Source organism: Scyliorhinus torazame, chromosome 21 (assembly GCF_047496885.1).
Source record: "Scyliorhinus torazame isolate Kashiwa2021f chromosome 21, sScyTor2.1, whole genome shotgun sequence".
NCBI classification, from domain to species: domain Eukaryota; kingdom Metazoa; phylum Chordata; class Chondrichthyes; order Carcharhiniformes; family Scyliorhinidae; genus Scyliorhinus; species Scyliorhinus torazame.
Genome location: NC_092727.1, coordinates 11225373 through 11239511, shown reverse-complemented (window position 1 = coordinate 11239511; position 14139 = coordinate 11225373). Strand labels below are relative to the sequence as shown.

The following is a 14139-nucleotide window of genomic DNA, read 5'->3' as shown; positions in this document are numbered from 1 at the left end:
ACCGTCCTGCCCCCTTTATAAGGGGTAGAATATTTTTGCAACCCCTTAGTTATGGTGTGATCCAATTTCTTCTAATAACTCCACCACAAAAATTTGAGATAGGGTAAACTCAGAGGGTTAGTTTATTTTTATCAATACTCAATTGTGGGTGGTGGGTCACAACATTGTTTCCTTTTCATTCAAACAATAAAAGAGGGATTGAGAAAGAAGGATTTATAGTGCAAAGATCACAGAGTGATATTGTTTCACGTGTGTCCAGAGTCCAGAATCAAAGTGTGAGGCGTATCCTTCCACAGAGTCAGCGTGCTGACGACCGATGCTGGATAATTTCCTTTTCCAGCAGCGATGACTTCCACGGTGAGATAGACTTGCAGAGAGGGACCAGCTTGTAGCTGATGATACAGAAGTTCAATAGTTCAAGTAAGAACATTACAGATGAGGCTGGGCATTCAAACCTGGACAGGGCCCCCCTTTTCTGTGCAGCTGCTTGATAGATGGAAAGATTACAGCTGAGCTTTTAGGACTGAGCTTTTAGTGTTGGTAAGGCCTCTTCAGAGGCAACAGGGTGCAATTTTCCCTGATACTGTCAGATTAGTTCCTATTATTTGAAGCTCTTAGCCAGACATGGCTCCACTCACTTTATAAAATCATTGTAAAGTTTCAAAATTTTAGAAATTAGTTTTGAGGATATATATACATATTTGAAAAAAATATAGTGAGTGAGATCTTAGCCCCTTTACCCAATTCGGAAACATGCCACTTGGTCCAGCTGGTCTATAGCCATGTTTATACTGCACTGGCCCTCTCCCAACCTCTCATCCAATCAGCATAGCCTCCTATTCCTTTCTTTCTCTTGTGTTTATATATGTTTCCTTTTGCTGTTCAGCTCAACTACTCTTTGTGGTAACAGGTTCCACATTCAAGCCACTTCTCTAACAACATTCCTCTTGTATTTCTCAATAGATTAGTGACTATATTACATTTGTAACCCCGGGTTGTGGGCTCCGTCACAGAATCCCGCACCACGGCAGCTGGTGGAATTTAAATTCCACGAATAAATCAAGAATATAAAGCTCCTCTCAGTAATGGTGACCATGACAACTATCATGGATTGTGACCCACCTGGTTCACTAATACTCTTCAGGGGAGAAAATCTTGCATGTGACTCCTGACCCAGCGCAATGCAGTTGACTCTTAACTACACTCTGAAATGGCCTTCTGTTCAAGGACAATTAGGGATGGGCAACAAATGCTGGCCTTGCCAGCGACACCCTCATCCGATAAAAGAATTAAAACATTTTCTCGACATCTACCTGACTAAACCCTTTCAAAATTTTAATTAATCACCTCAGTCCTGAACCTTCCCTTTCCCCAAGAAAAGATTCCCAATCTGTTCAACCTTTCTTATGGATATCAGCATAGGTCTGGTATCATCTTTGTAAATATTTTGCGCATCTTCTCCAGTGCCTCGATATCTTTTTTCATAACATGGAGAGCAGGACTGTGCACACTACTCCACGTTTGGTCCAGTCAATGTTTTGTAAATAAATTTAACGTAACTTCTCTGCTTTTTAAATCTGTTCCTTGACAGGCCTTCTATGTCAGTAATGCAACCTTCCCGAATGACAACTGTCGTAAACGGATTGGTTGCTCCTCCCTCCTGCCAACCAACTGGGGGTGGTGCCAGGGCTGTCCCTCCAGGTGGTAAGATGGCGACAAGCCTGTAAGCATCGCAATGTGTTCTCCCAATAAATGTTACATTTATTTCCACTGCCAGAGCTGCTGATGAAGTGTTGCTTGCGCACTGGACTGGATCAGATGTTTCCCCACTTGGAGGGGAAAGTGGGACAGTAACAAAGCACTCAGAAAATGAACCCTGGGCCTACACAGTGGCGCTTGTGTGTTCAAAGTAGGCAGCCCCACGTAACTCTGCAACTGGACCATGCTGGACTCCAGGAGCCATCATTTCAGAAACGGGTCATTTTGAGGTCAAGCTGAGAGCAATGTCCTGCGCAGGCACATGAATCACATTCGAGCAAAAGAAACAACCCAACGAATGCAGGTCAACCATGTGATTGATGCCTCGCTGTCAACCTCCTGAAGTGTGTGGTCGCCCAGCAGCTGTGAATGACACATCCAGCGAGCTGCTGAGTACAGAAGCGCACAGTTCCAGTGCTGCATCTTACTGTGCAGCTCAAAGCCCCGCGGTTCCTATTCTGCAACCTCCCTCAGAAGAGATTCATTGCTCTGAGCATTCCCGCGCAGCACCTCAGCGACTTAGGGCGGGATATTTCGACTGCGCCCGTCCGGCGACCGAAAATTCCCGCCCGAGGTCGACCGACCTTTACGTGGTGCCCGTCCCGTCTGCGGAGATATTGGGACGGGACAATCCGAAAAATCCAGCTCTTCATTTATAAAAGAGGACAGATTGTTCTGTTCTTTGTCTACAGGAGAAGTTAAAGACAAGAAACATTACAAATGTTTTCTTAGTGTTCAGGCATATTGCTGTAGTAAATATATAAGGAACTTAAAGGGAGAGGAAATGAAGTAATGGGAGTGGATGACCCTGTCTCCCACCAATCAACAGGGTGGCGCGATGGTTATGTACGCAAGTAGTAAGATGGTGTAAGCCTACAAGCATCGCAATGTGTGTTCCCAATGATGGTTAAGTGTATTTGCACCAAACCTGCTCCTGCCCACAACAACTATAACTTAAATTTATAACATAATGAAACATCTTAAGACACTTCACATGAGCAAATTTTGACATGAGCCACAAAAGGAGGTGTCATGGTAGATGGCCATAAGCTTGGTTAAAGAGATTGGTTTGAAGGAGCAAAATAAGATGAAGAGGTTTACGGAAGGAATTCCAGAGATTACTGGAACTGAAGGTACAGCCACCAATGGTGGAGTGCTTAAAATTGGATGCCTAAGAGGCTAGAATTAGAAGAGTGCAACTCTCTCACGTGCTGTAGCTGGACGAGATTACAGAGATAGGGTGGGGTATGGCCTTGGAGTGGTTTGAAAACCATGAGTGATATTTTTAAAATCAAGATATTGCTTAACTGGGAGCTCGTGGAGGTCAATGAGCACAGAGGTTATGGGTCATTAGGTCAAGGTGAGGGTCACGATATGGGCAGCAGAGCTTTGGATGACCTCAGGTTTCCGGAGAGTGGTTTGCAGGAGACCGGTATAGGAGTGCATTGGAATAGTTACATCTGGAGGTAACAAAAGCCAGGATGAGGGTTTCAGCGGCAAAAGAGCTGAGGCAGGGATGGAGTGGGTGATGTTGAAGAGTTGGAAATAGGCCCTTTTATGTTTTCTGGCCCTCCAGCACTCATCATAGAAAGTCCTTTTAAGGCCACCTAATTCAGAACAGATCACACATTGAATTTCTGATTATCTGGTTTGCCAGCTGTGTTTTCCTGACCAGCGCACCCTCGGCAGCAGCGGGATTCTCTGCTCTAGCAGCAGGCCAATGGGGTTACTCATTGTGGCCACCCCACGCCTTCGGGAAACCTGCGGCGTGGGTGCGCTGCCGGTGGAGACGAGGATCCCACCAGGGGAGAAATCGCGGTTGATCTCTGGACGACATTGCCATGCAGCTCAGTCCAACCCTTACCCAGCTCGATGAACTTTCTCCTATATTCTTGCTGAAATCTTTGTGAACATTTATCCTGCTTTCGACTTTGACAGCTGTGGATCATGATGGTGGGAAATATTTTAAGGGAGGCACATGAGAACCATGTTACCTCTCTCTGATCAGCGGTGAAGGTGGTCTGGTGGTGCAGAGGTAACATTCCCATGGCTGAGCCAGACGCTTTGGCTTTGAATCCCACCGCCAGCACTTGGTAAGCAAGGAACGCACATTCAAGACGTGGCCAAACAGGTTAAGTGTAAAGCCTGAAAATCCCTCCAACACACATGTCGGTAAGCGTGGGAGAGATTCCTGCTCATCTGTGTGAAGTTTCTACCATAGCTCCAAACTACAACATGCATGTAAAAGTACACGTTGTCACAGCAACACTGAGTCCATGGACTGTAACAAACCAAGCAAATATGCTACCATTTGTTAATGGCACATTGAAACCTAGTGACGCTGAGCTGGGCCAAACCTCTGTTCTTTGTTCCCTCTCAGTTTAGACTGCTTAAGATTTGACCTCTCATTTGTCTTGCGTCTCTATTTTAATTGTCTTTGGAACGGTACAAAAGAAGGAACAATTTTTGCCAGCTGCCAGTTTTTCATTTCCCAAAGGGTTAAAACTAAGACTGAGGTATCATCTGGATCATTCTGTCCCTGTGCTTGATAATGGGAAATAAATGTTCAGACAGGATTATAAATAAGTGTTGGGAGAGAAAGGGAGAGAGAGAGAATCTATCTGTAAAGTCAATAATCAAACAATTTTATACACAATCTCTGGACCTATTAATTGGGATAGCATTTTATGACAGGAAGTATTCAAGCAGCAAGATGAAACACCATAATTTGTTAAAACCAAGGTAACCTTGTCTAAAACTCTTGCCTTTTCAAACACAGTTGAATCCATTAGTGGTTGATGAAGCTGTCAGATGTAAATCTGCTCATTTTTCCCACTGAGAATACAGAAAGATCAAAGATCCATCACTCAGGAAACAGCAAGTTTACTACCCACATCCTGCTGTGGAAAACGTGATTCAAGTGTAGATTTTGAGCCTTTTTCTTTTGTCAAATGTTTTCTGCACATCTAGTGCTGTACAATTTGAGAAACAATTCAGAGGCCCTGATATGTGATTATCGTAACAGACTTCTTTTTTTCTGGCACTTAGCCACCATCTCCGGCTATCAGGATAATCTATTCACCCATTTTATCAATTCAGAAGCAACTGGTTTGGTTATCTTGAAGATGCAGACTCCCTTTCAGAAGCACACTGTTACAGGAATTAAAATGAGCAGTGCCGAAGATAAATTGCCTAGTTGAAGTTATTTGGAATAGAGAAAAAACACTTTCACAATTATTGTGAAATAACACACGTGAGCTTTAAAGGCCAGTCAGAATGACTTGGGTAAGTTGGAGAACATTCCAATGCCTCTTTTTCAAGGCCTGGCCAAGATGGCAATTCAAAGCTCCAGGATGAGGACATCTTCTCTCCTGTGATCTTGTCTGTACCCATGTGACCCTGGAGAGGCTCGAAGCCTTCTACGGCCTGTGTGGACAGCACAGGATGTAGAGCATCTGATAGACAAACAAAACAACATGATCTGGTTCAGCTTTATATACATTTCCTTTTGGTTTCCATTTCATAGAACATAGAACATTACAGCGCAGTACAGGCCCTTCGGCCCTCGATGTTGCGCCGACCTGTGAAAAAACTCTAATGCCCATCTACACTATTCCCTTATTGTCCATATGTCTATCCAATGACCATTTGAATGTCCTTAGTGTTGGCGAGTCCACTACTGTTGCAGGCAGGGCATTCCACACCCTTACTATTCTCTGAGTAAAGAACCTACCTCTGACATCTGTCTTATATCTATCTCCCCTCAATTTAAAGGTATGTCCCCTCGTGCTAGACATCACCATCCGAGGAAAAAGGCTCTCACTGTCCACCCTATCCAATCCTCTGATCATCTTGTATGCCTCAATTAAGTCACCTCTTAACCTTCTTCTCTCTAACGAAAACAGCCTCAAGTCCCTCAGCCTTTCCTCATAAGATCTTCCCTCCATACCAGGCAACATTCTGGTAAATCGCCTCTGCACCCTTTCCAATGCTTCCACATCCTTCCTATAATGCGGCGACCAGAATTGCACGCAATACTCCAAATGCGGCTGCACCAGAGTGTTGTATAGCAGCAACATGACCTCATGGCTCCTAAACTCAATCCCTCTACCAATAAAAGCTAACACACTGTATGCCTTCTTAACAACCCTCTCAACCTGGGTGGCAACTTTTAGGGATCTATGTACATGGACACCGAGATCTCTCTGCTCATCCACACCGCCAAGAATCTTACCATTCTTTCATTCGTTGCTCCTCCTTGAAACAAAAGGCGTGCAGTGTACAAATGCAAGTTCTTGTTTTAACAGACCCTACCTAATCCTTTTCATGTTGTGGGCTGAAAATCGCAGGCGTTCCATGATAAGCGGGAGATGCAAGTAAAAGTGAGCATGTTAACACCCTTCACCTCATCTCTTCAGAGATCAGTTGGTGAATTGTGGGTTTATTCATTTATGAGGGGTCAAGTAGGCATCCAAGGCAAGCTTGAACATCAGCCTCGGACACAGTTAGCAAATTACACTTAACGCCAAACAATGGGTTTCCTCGCCCAGTTCTGCTCCTCTCTCTGGGTGATGTGTTTGCTAGATAGTTCGAGCTTACTTGAAAAACTGCATCAAAGAACATGAGCTGAATGTTTATGAACCCACTTAACCCAGCGATCAGGGCTTTTCCTGAATCTGCCAACACTCTGAGGATAATGTTCAATAAATTAGATTTACTGACATAAGATGGCTGTTTGCATTTAAGAGGCGATAGTAAATCATGAAAACTAGCCATTAAACTAATAGGCGGATTTGGTCAGTGGCAAACCTTAGTAGTTTTATTTCTCCAGGTTCTTGGAGACAGCAGTCGTGAGGAGGCGTATCACAACATAACCACCTTTATAGGTACAATATGATGGTTGGGTGGTTTTGTTTCTGGAAGAGTAATTGGGATTCATGACTAATCTTCAAAAGAACATAAATTGAAATTCCACTGTGAGAATTTTAATAAAGAGTCAATTCCTCCTCCAATTCCGGCCCATTTGCTCATCCCTGATTCCTGGTGCCCCATCATTGATTGTGGCTTTCAGCTAATGAGGCCGTAACTTCTGGAATTCCTACTCTCAACTTCAATCTCTGCTTCTCTCATCCATCTCTTTTAAAATACTCCTTAAAACATATCTCACTTGTCCTAATATCACATCATGTGGCTCGCTGTCAAATTTCCTTCGAAAATCGTTCCTGTTGTGAGCCAGGGTTTGTTTCACGATGTTGAAGGTGCGATATAAATGCAAGTTGTTGTTGTTAGTCATACTTTTGAAAAGATATCTAAGCCTTTTTGCAAAGGGATCCACTCTTGATATGCCTGAAATAAACACCAACAAAACATGGGCGCTTTTCCATCAACACTGATGACTTCATCACGGCGCCGAGGACCCGGGTTCGATCCCAGTCCCGGGTCACTGTCTGTGTGGAGTTTGCACATTCTCCCCATGTTTGCATGGGTCTCACCCCCACAACGTAAAGATGTGCAGGTTAGGTGGATTGGCCACACTAAATTGCCCCTTAATTGGAAAAAAAAAAGAACTGGGTTACTTAAAATTTATTGAAAAAAACATTGATGACTTCCAATTGTTTTCACCACAATCATTGGTCGCCACACTCTCTGGGGGAAGTGAATTAACCTGTTGGCATTTGTAATCCAGAGAAGATTACTGCTGTACAGCTGTGACGTGGGTGGTGTTATGCCTCATTTACTGTTGAGTAAGTTAACAATGGTAAATGTTCAGTATGTAATATCATTCTCGAATGTAACGGGATGCATCAAGCTACCCATGTATATTGAAAGCAGTATATGAAGATTTATCACTGCCCGTGGATGCCTTCGCTCCATTGAATCAGTATAATTAAGACAAATATATTCTCTTGCTTGCTACATATTTTACAGATATTGCCAGTCGGATCCTACTCAAATATTTGTCAACCTGTAAAAGGAAATCGCATTCCGTCTCCAAATGAAAGACACAAGTACTGTGAATTATTAAACCTTGAGTTTCCAAATGTTACAATTAACTTATCTCAGATGCTGATCTTAATGGTTTCTTACATGACAAGGGTGATAACACTTCAAAAATACTTCATGAGCCAAATAAATCGCTTTGGGCTATCTTGAAGGCACGAAAGACGCTACATCGGGCGGCACGGTAGCACAATGTTGAGCACTGTTGCTTCACAGCTCCAGGGTCCCAGGTTCGATTCCTGGGTTGGGTCGCTGTCTGTGCGGAGTCTGCATCTTCTCCCCGTGTCTGCGTGGGTTTCTTCTGGGTGCTCCGGTTGCTCCCACAAGTCCCGAAAGATGTGCCTGTTAGGTGAATTGGACATTCCGAATTCTCCCTCAGTGAACAGGCGCCGGTGTGTGGTGACTAGGGGATTTTCACAGAAACTTCATTGCAGTGTTAATGTAAGCCTACTTGTGGCACTAATAAAGATTATTATAAATGCAAATCTTTGGGCAGCACGGTGGCGCAAGTGGTTAGCACGGTCGCCTCACGCGTCGAAGTCCCAGGTTCGATCCCGGCCCTGGGTCACTGTCCGTGTGGAGTTTGCACATTCTCCCTGTATTTGCATGGGTTTCACCCCCACAACCCAAAGATGTGCAGGATAAGTGGATTGCCCACACTAAATTGCCCCTTAATTGGAAAAACGAATTGGATACCCTACCTTAAAAAAAAATGCAAATCTTTCTTTCTGACTGTTGTCCACATCTAGTTGAGTGACAGTATGTGAGGAACCAAAGGCATCTTTCCAGTTCTCTTATTTGCATGTGTTCCCTTCAATAGCCATGAGCAGTTGAGCCCCAAAATGTGTTATTGTCAGCTGTATAGTACAGGGGGAGGTGGTGGCAGCATAGTGGTGTTGTCACTAGACTAGTAATACACAGACCCAGGGTAAGATCTGGCGATCCGGGTTTGAATCCCACCGTGGGAGATGGTGAAATTTGAATTCAATAAACAAAATCTGGAATTAAAAGTCTAACGATCTGGTTCATGTCCTTCAGGGAAGGAAATCTGCCATCCCTACCTGGACTGGCCTACATGTATCTCCAGATCCAGCACAATGTGATTGACTCTGAAATGTCCTCTCAAATGGAGAGCATTTAGGGATGGGCAAATACATGCTGGCCCAACCAGTGAAGCCACGCCCTGTAAAAATTAATTTAAAAAAACAGGGCATTGATCAGCTCCACACCATCCTCCAACCACCCCTCTTCAGAGTATCCTTATATAAAGTTTTACTATTGAACGTAACACTTGAAATTTATATGGGAGGGAATGGAAACTGGGTTTTCATAAAGTTGGCACAAATTTAAGACAATTGACAAAAAATATCAGATAGCAGAGGAGGATAATTCATTTTCTGTGTCAGGAAAATAAAGGTAGTTTTAATGGATTTATATTTGTATTGGTAAACATTAGAAAAAACATAGTTTTAAGTTGGTTTAATTTAATGTTTCTGTGCCTGGGAGGGTATACCTTAGAACTAGATTCATATTTGTATGTGTGGGGTTTGGTTAAGGTCCAATTGTGTTTCTATTGTGCTTAGAGAGGGCTACAGCATTAAGAATAAATAAAACAAGGTCATTGTAAGGATAAAAACAGCTTTTAATTTAAGTTTTAGCTGAATTTGTGGGCAGTTGGAGGCAGGATCTTGGGAAGTGGATATCTCCCAACTCTGCCAGAAGAAAGACTGGGCAGACTGAGTCCTGCAAAGAGGTAGATTTCCTATAGTCCAAGTTACAGTCCAGATAAGCAGGGAATTGGGGCAGAAGGAGTGTTTATGATGACTGGAGTTAAGAGAACAGAAACCAAGGTATTGTTCAGAAGAATTCCAGGAAGGGTGAACAAAGTGTTCTGAGTTAAAGAGACAATCGTAGTAACTAGACTTAAAGTGGGGCAGTAGACTTCAGCGGTAGATAACATATTTGATGTCAGTTTAATACAGTCTGGGAATCGAAAGTTAAAGCAATTGCGAGCAGTTTGTACAGCAGTCAAGACAAAGTGGGTGATTCTCCAGGTGCGTTGTGCCCGGCATTAATCTTGCCATGTTGGGATAATAGCAGGAGAGCACATAAACGGGATTTTCACCAGGCACCGAACAATGCATGATGTTCCCAGCCTGCTGCAACTGACGCAATCTGGTTCACGCCATAAATCACAATTTAAGTATGCCAAGGCAGCTGCAAGCTAGATTCTCACGGCTCTCAGTGTTCTGCCCCTGCCGGGGGAGCATGAGAGCAGCGGAAAACCCCTCCAGGTGAAACCAGACGTGATGACCACGCCAGGGATCTATCTCTGAGGACATTGGAACACATGGGTGGTCGGGAACATGGCAGAGCAGTTTCACGACACTGCCCCCTGGTACACCAGCACCCTGTCACTGCCAAGGGGTGGGCCTGAAAGAGGGCAGCACCTGAAATGGAGGGGCCTTAAAGAGGTAGGGCCTGAAAGGGGTGGGGCATGAAAGGTGGGCCATGAATGGGGTGGGGTATAATAATAATCTTTATTAGTGTCACAAGTAGGCTTACATTAACACTGCAATGAAGTTATTGTGGAAATCCCCTAGTCGCCACAATCCGTCACCTGTTCGGGTACACAGAGGGAGAATTCAGAATGCCCGAATTACCTAATATCTTACGGGACTTGTGGGAGGAAACCGGAGCATCTGGAGGAAACTCACAAGTGGAGAATGTGCAGACAACACTGCTCACCACCGTGCTGCCGTGCCGCCCATATGAAAGATGGTATGAAGGAGGCAGGGCATGAAGGGGGTCATTTGATGACCCCCCCATAGCAGGGTGTTGCTTACCTGCAGGAGGGGTTGGTGATAGGTGGGGGGGGGGGCGGAGCCTGATGCTAGTGAGGAGGGGGGAGGGGGGGTGAACTGAAGGGAGACCCAAGGTGACCTGATGAAGGAGCTGCGCTCCGAAAGTTAGTGATTTGAAACAAACCTGTTGGACTTTAACCTGGTGTAAGACTTCATACTGTGCCCACCCCAGTCCAACGCCGGCATCTCCATATCATAATTGTGGTACGATAAAGATGCGAATCGTGACAGAACATCCTACATGATTTCCACCGGTTTTCTCACCTAAAACTACAGTTAGCCATTTTTTGGGAGAATTCTGCAGGGTTGGTGTGAAATCCAAGACTGGATTTGTTGTTAAAAGTGGAGTGGAAACTTTGTTTGAAAGTGTGATGTGTAAAACCTGGACTGGATTTCGGAATGCAAACCACTAAGGGAAAGCATTATTATGAAAGAAGATTTTAGAGTGTATTTTGGGATTGGAGTTTGGAAACCCACTTGTGATCATCGTGCGAGGGGATTCTAGGGGGAAATCCACAGACACTAATGCGCAAAGTGCGTGTATTTGACCACAGTCACCTTCTGTGCTCAGAAGGGACTTTTTGTGATCATGCGACCATCATAGTTTAAGATATACTTTGTAATCCATATTCATCTTTAAATCTGTGTGTATTTGTTAAAATGGGGGGAATAAAGGAATATTGTATAATAATTCAACTTCTCATGTTTAATAAACCGGAGAATTTATGTGCTACCGTGGGCAGCACGGTAGCACAGTGGTTAGCACAATTGCTTCACAGCTCCAGGGTCCCAGGTTCGATTCCGGCTTGGGTCACTGTCTGTGCGGAGTCTGCACATCCTCCCCGTGTGTGCGTGGGTTTCTTCCGGGTGCTCCGGTTTCCTCCCACAGTCCAAAGAGGTGCAGGTTAGGTGGATTGGCCATGATAAATTGCCCTTAGTGTCCAAAATTGCCCTTAGTGTTGGGTGGGGTTACTGGGTTATGGGGATAGGGTGGAGGTGTGGACCTTGGGTAGGGTGCTCTTTCCAAGAGCCGGTGCAGACTCGATGGGCCGAATGGCCTCCTTCTGCACTGTACATTCTATGAAATTCTATGAATCCTGCCCACGGGAATCCTTCCTGTAACAGCCTCCGCGAACAGCCGGAATGTGGCGACGAGGGGCTTTTCACAGTAACTTCATTGAAGCCTACTTGTTACAATAAGCGATTTTCATTTCATTTTCATTTCCATGGTCATTTGAGCCAGGGTTCCATTCTGGGATCTCCGCATTTAGTTATGACATCAACTGGGATTGTAACATATGCAATGAGTATCCAGCCAGGTGAAAGGTAGGTTCAACAGTAACTTTCAGAAGGGGATTGGTTTTATACTTTGAAACGAAACATTTTCAGGACTATTGGGAAGGAGCAGGAAAGTGGGACCAATTGGATACCTCTTTTAAATGAGGCAGCACCGTCGCCATGGGCCAAATGGCCTCCTGTGCTGTAATATTTGATAAACGGGGATCCCGTGGCTACTGGGGGCAATGAAAGATCTATTGCAGTTGCAAGCCAAGTTGTGTTTTATTTGGCACAAGGCATTTCTATTGACACATTCAAGCTGGGCGATGCTTGCGGTGACAGGAAAGGCATACGCAACGGCATTACTTTACAAACTTTTATTTATTGGCAATTAGCATCCGACAAATGCCCGTGTCCAAGACACATAAAGTAAACATACATCAACTGGCATTGTGTAATGTAAGGGATACATTAACAGTTCAGTAACATCCCTTGGAGAACTGACTTGTATTACAGTCATCACTTTAGATGTTTTGGAATACAGGTAAAGAAACTCAAAATCAAGGTAATATGTAAAGAGCGTAACCCTCTCGACAGGCTTCAAGTGGAGGAGGCAGGGACGATTGGATCCCTGTGGAGATTCTGCTCGTCTGTTCAGAGACCATGGCAATTTTGGTGATCAGAGTTGCGTGAGAACTAATGAGTGCCAAATAAGATGCTGAAAAAGAAACGGTTTGCCACAATATGGTCGAGATCCCTGACGTTAACATCCTAAGCAATGTATATTTAAATGGAAAATATTGAAATGGAAAAATAATTTGTTTTCAAACATTATCCACTCTTTTCTTCACCTATTAGCTATGATTGTTTTCTCAGATATTTCTTGTCCTCTGCTGTTGCTGCTCCATGCTCAGGGCCTGAGTTGCAATGGCTTCTTCTGCTGCAGCTATGGAGAAAATGGCATACCTATAACATCAGGGCAAATTCAATGATGTTGCCATGTCGATGTCGAACCTTCCCGTACCAGGGGCGGGATTCTCCGACCCGGCGGGGGACGACGTGAATCCCGCCCCCGTCGGCCGCCGAATTCTCCAGCACCGAAAATTCGGCAGGGGTGGGAATTGCGCCGCGCCGGTCGGCGCCCACCCCCCCCCGGCCCCCCCCCCCCGGTGATTCTCCGGCCTGCGATGGGCCAAAGTCCCGCTGCTGTCATGCCAGTGCCGCCGGCGTGAATCAAACCACCTACCTTACCGGCGGGACTGGCAGCGTGGGCGGGCTCCGGGGGGGGGGGGGGGGGGTGGCGCGGGGTGATCTGGCCCCGGGGGGTGCTCCCACGGTGGCCTGGCCCGCGATCGGGGCCCACCGATCTGCGGGCGGGCCTGTGCCGTGGGGGCACTCTTTTTCTTCTGCCTCGGCCATAGCCTCCGCGATGGCCGATGCGGAAGTGACCCCCCCCCCCCCGCACATGCGCGGGGATGACGTCAGCAGCTGCTGCCACTTCCGCGCATGCGCGGACATCCGCCAACCAGCGGAGTCCCTTCGGCCTCGGTTGGCGTGGCGCCAAAAGCCTTTCCCACCGGCAGGCGGTGCGGGCCTAGTCCCTCAAGGTGAGGGCTTGGCCCCTAAAGGTGCAGAGAAATCCGCACCTTTGGGGCGGCCTGAAGCCGGTGTGGTTCACGCCACTCCATCCCGCCGGGACCCCCCGCCCCGCCGGGTAGGGGAGAATCCCGGCCCAGAATACAGATAGCTCCTTCCCCAGGAATTTGGATGATTTCACATATTCAAGGTTGAGTTGGATAGATTTGTGAGCTACAAGATGGGGAACTGGATGGGGTGGGGGTGGGCGGGGGGGGGGGGGGGGGGGGGGGGGATGGTGGGGGGGGGGGTTATGGGGGAGGGGGGAAAGGCTGGTGGGAGGGGGTGGACATTGATCAGCGGAAAAGTGGACTTTGGGCCTCGATCAGATCAGTTATCATCTTACTGAATAGTGGAGCAGGCATGGGAGGCCGAATGGATTATTCCCATTTAGCCTGTTAAGATCATGAGATAAGATCATCTTGTGACGGAAGATTCCACATTACGGTCTAACCATTGTTGAATTTACCGCATTGTTCCACAGCAAAGCCTATCCAGTGTCTTAGTTTTCAATCACTTGAACATCAGAAACCCAAAACATTATAATCCCATCAGCTGGTGAAAGAAATCGCACCCTTCGGCAAATTCGAAATTTGTCCGCAAC

The 14139-nt window shown here is 45.8% G+C and overlaps 1 protein-coding gene across 1 annotated transcript in view; it reads right to left on the bottom strand.

Moving 5' to 3' along the window:
• The window catches only part of LOC140398162 (D(2) dopamine receptor B-like), a 161453-nt gene that overhangs the window by 31809 nt on the left and 115505 nt on the right, over positions 1–14139 (bottom strand). The gene's annotated exons all lie outside the window — the stretch shown is intronic.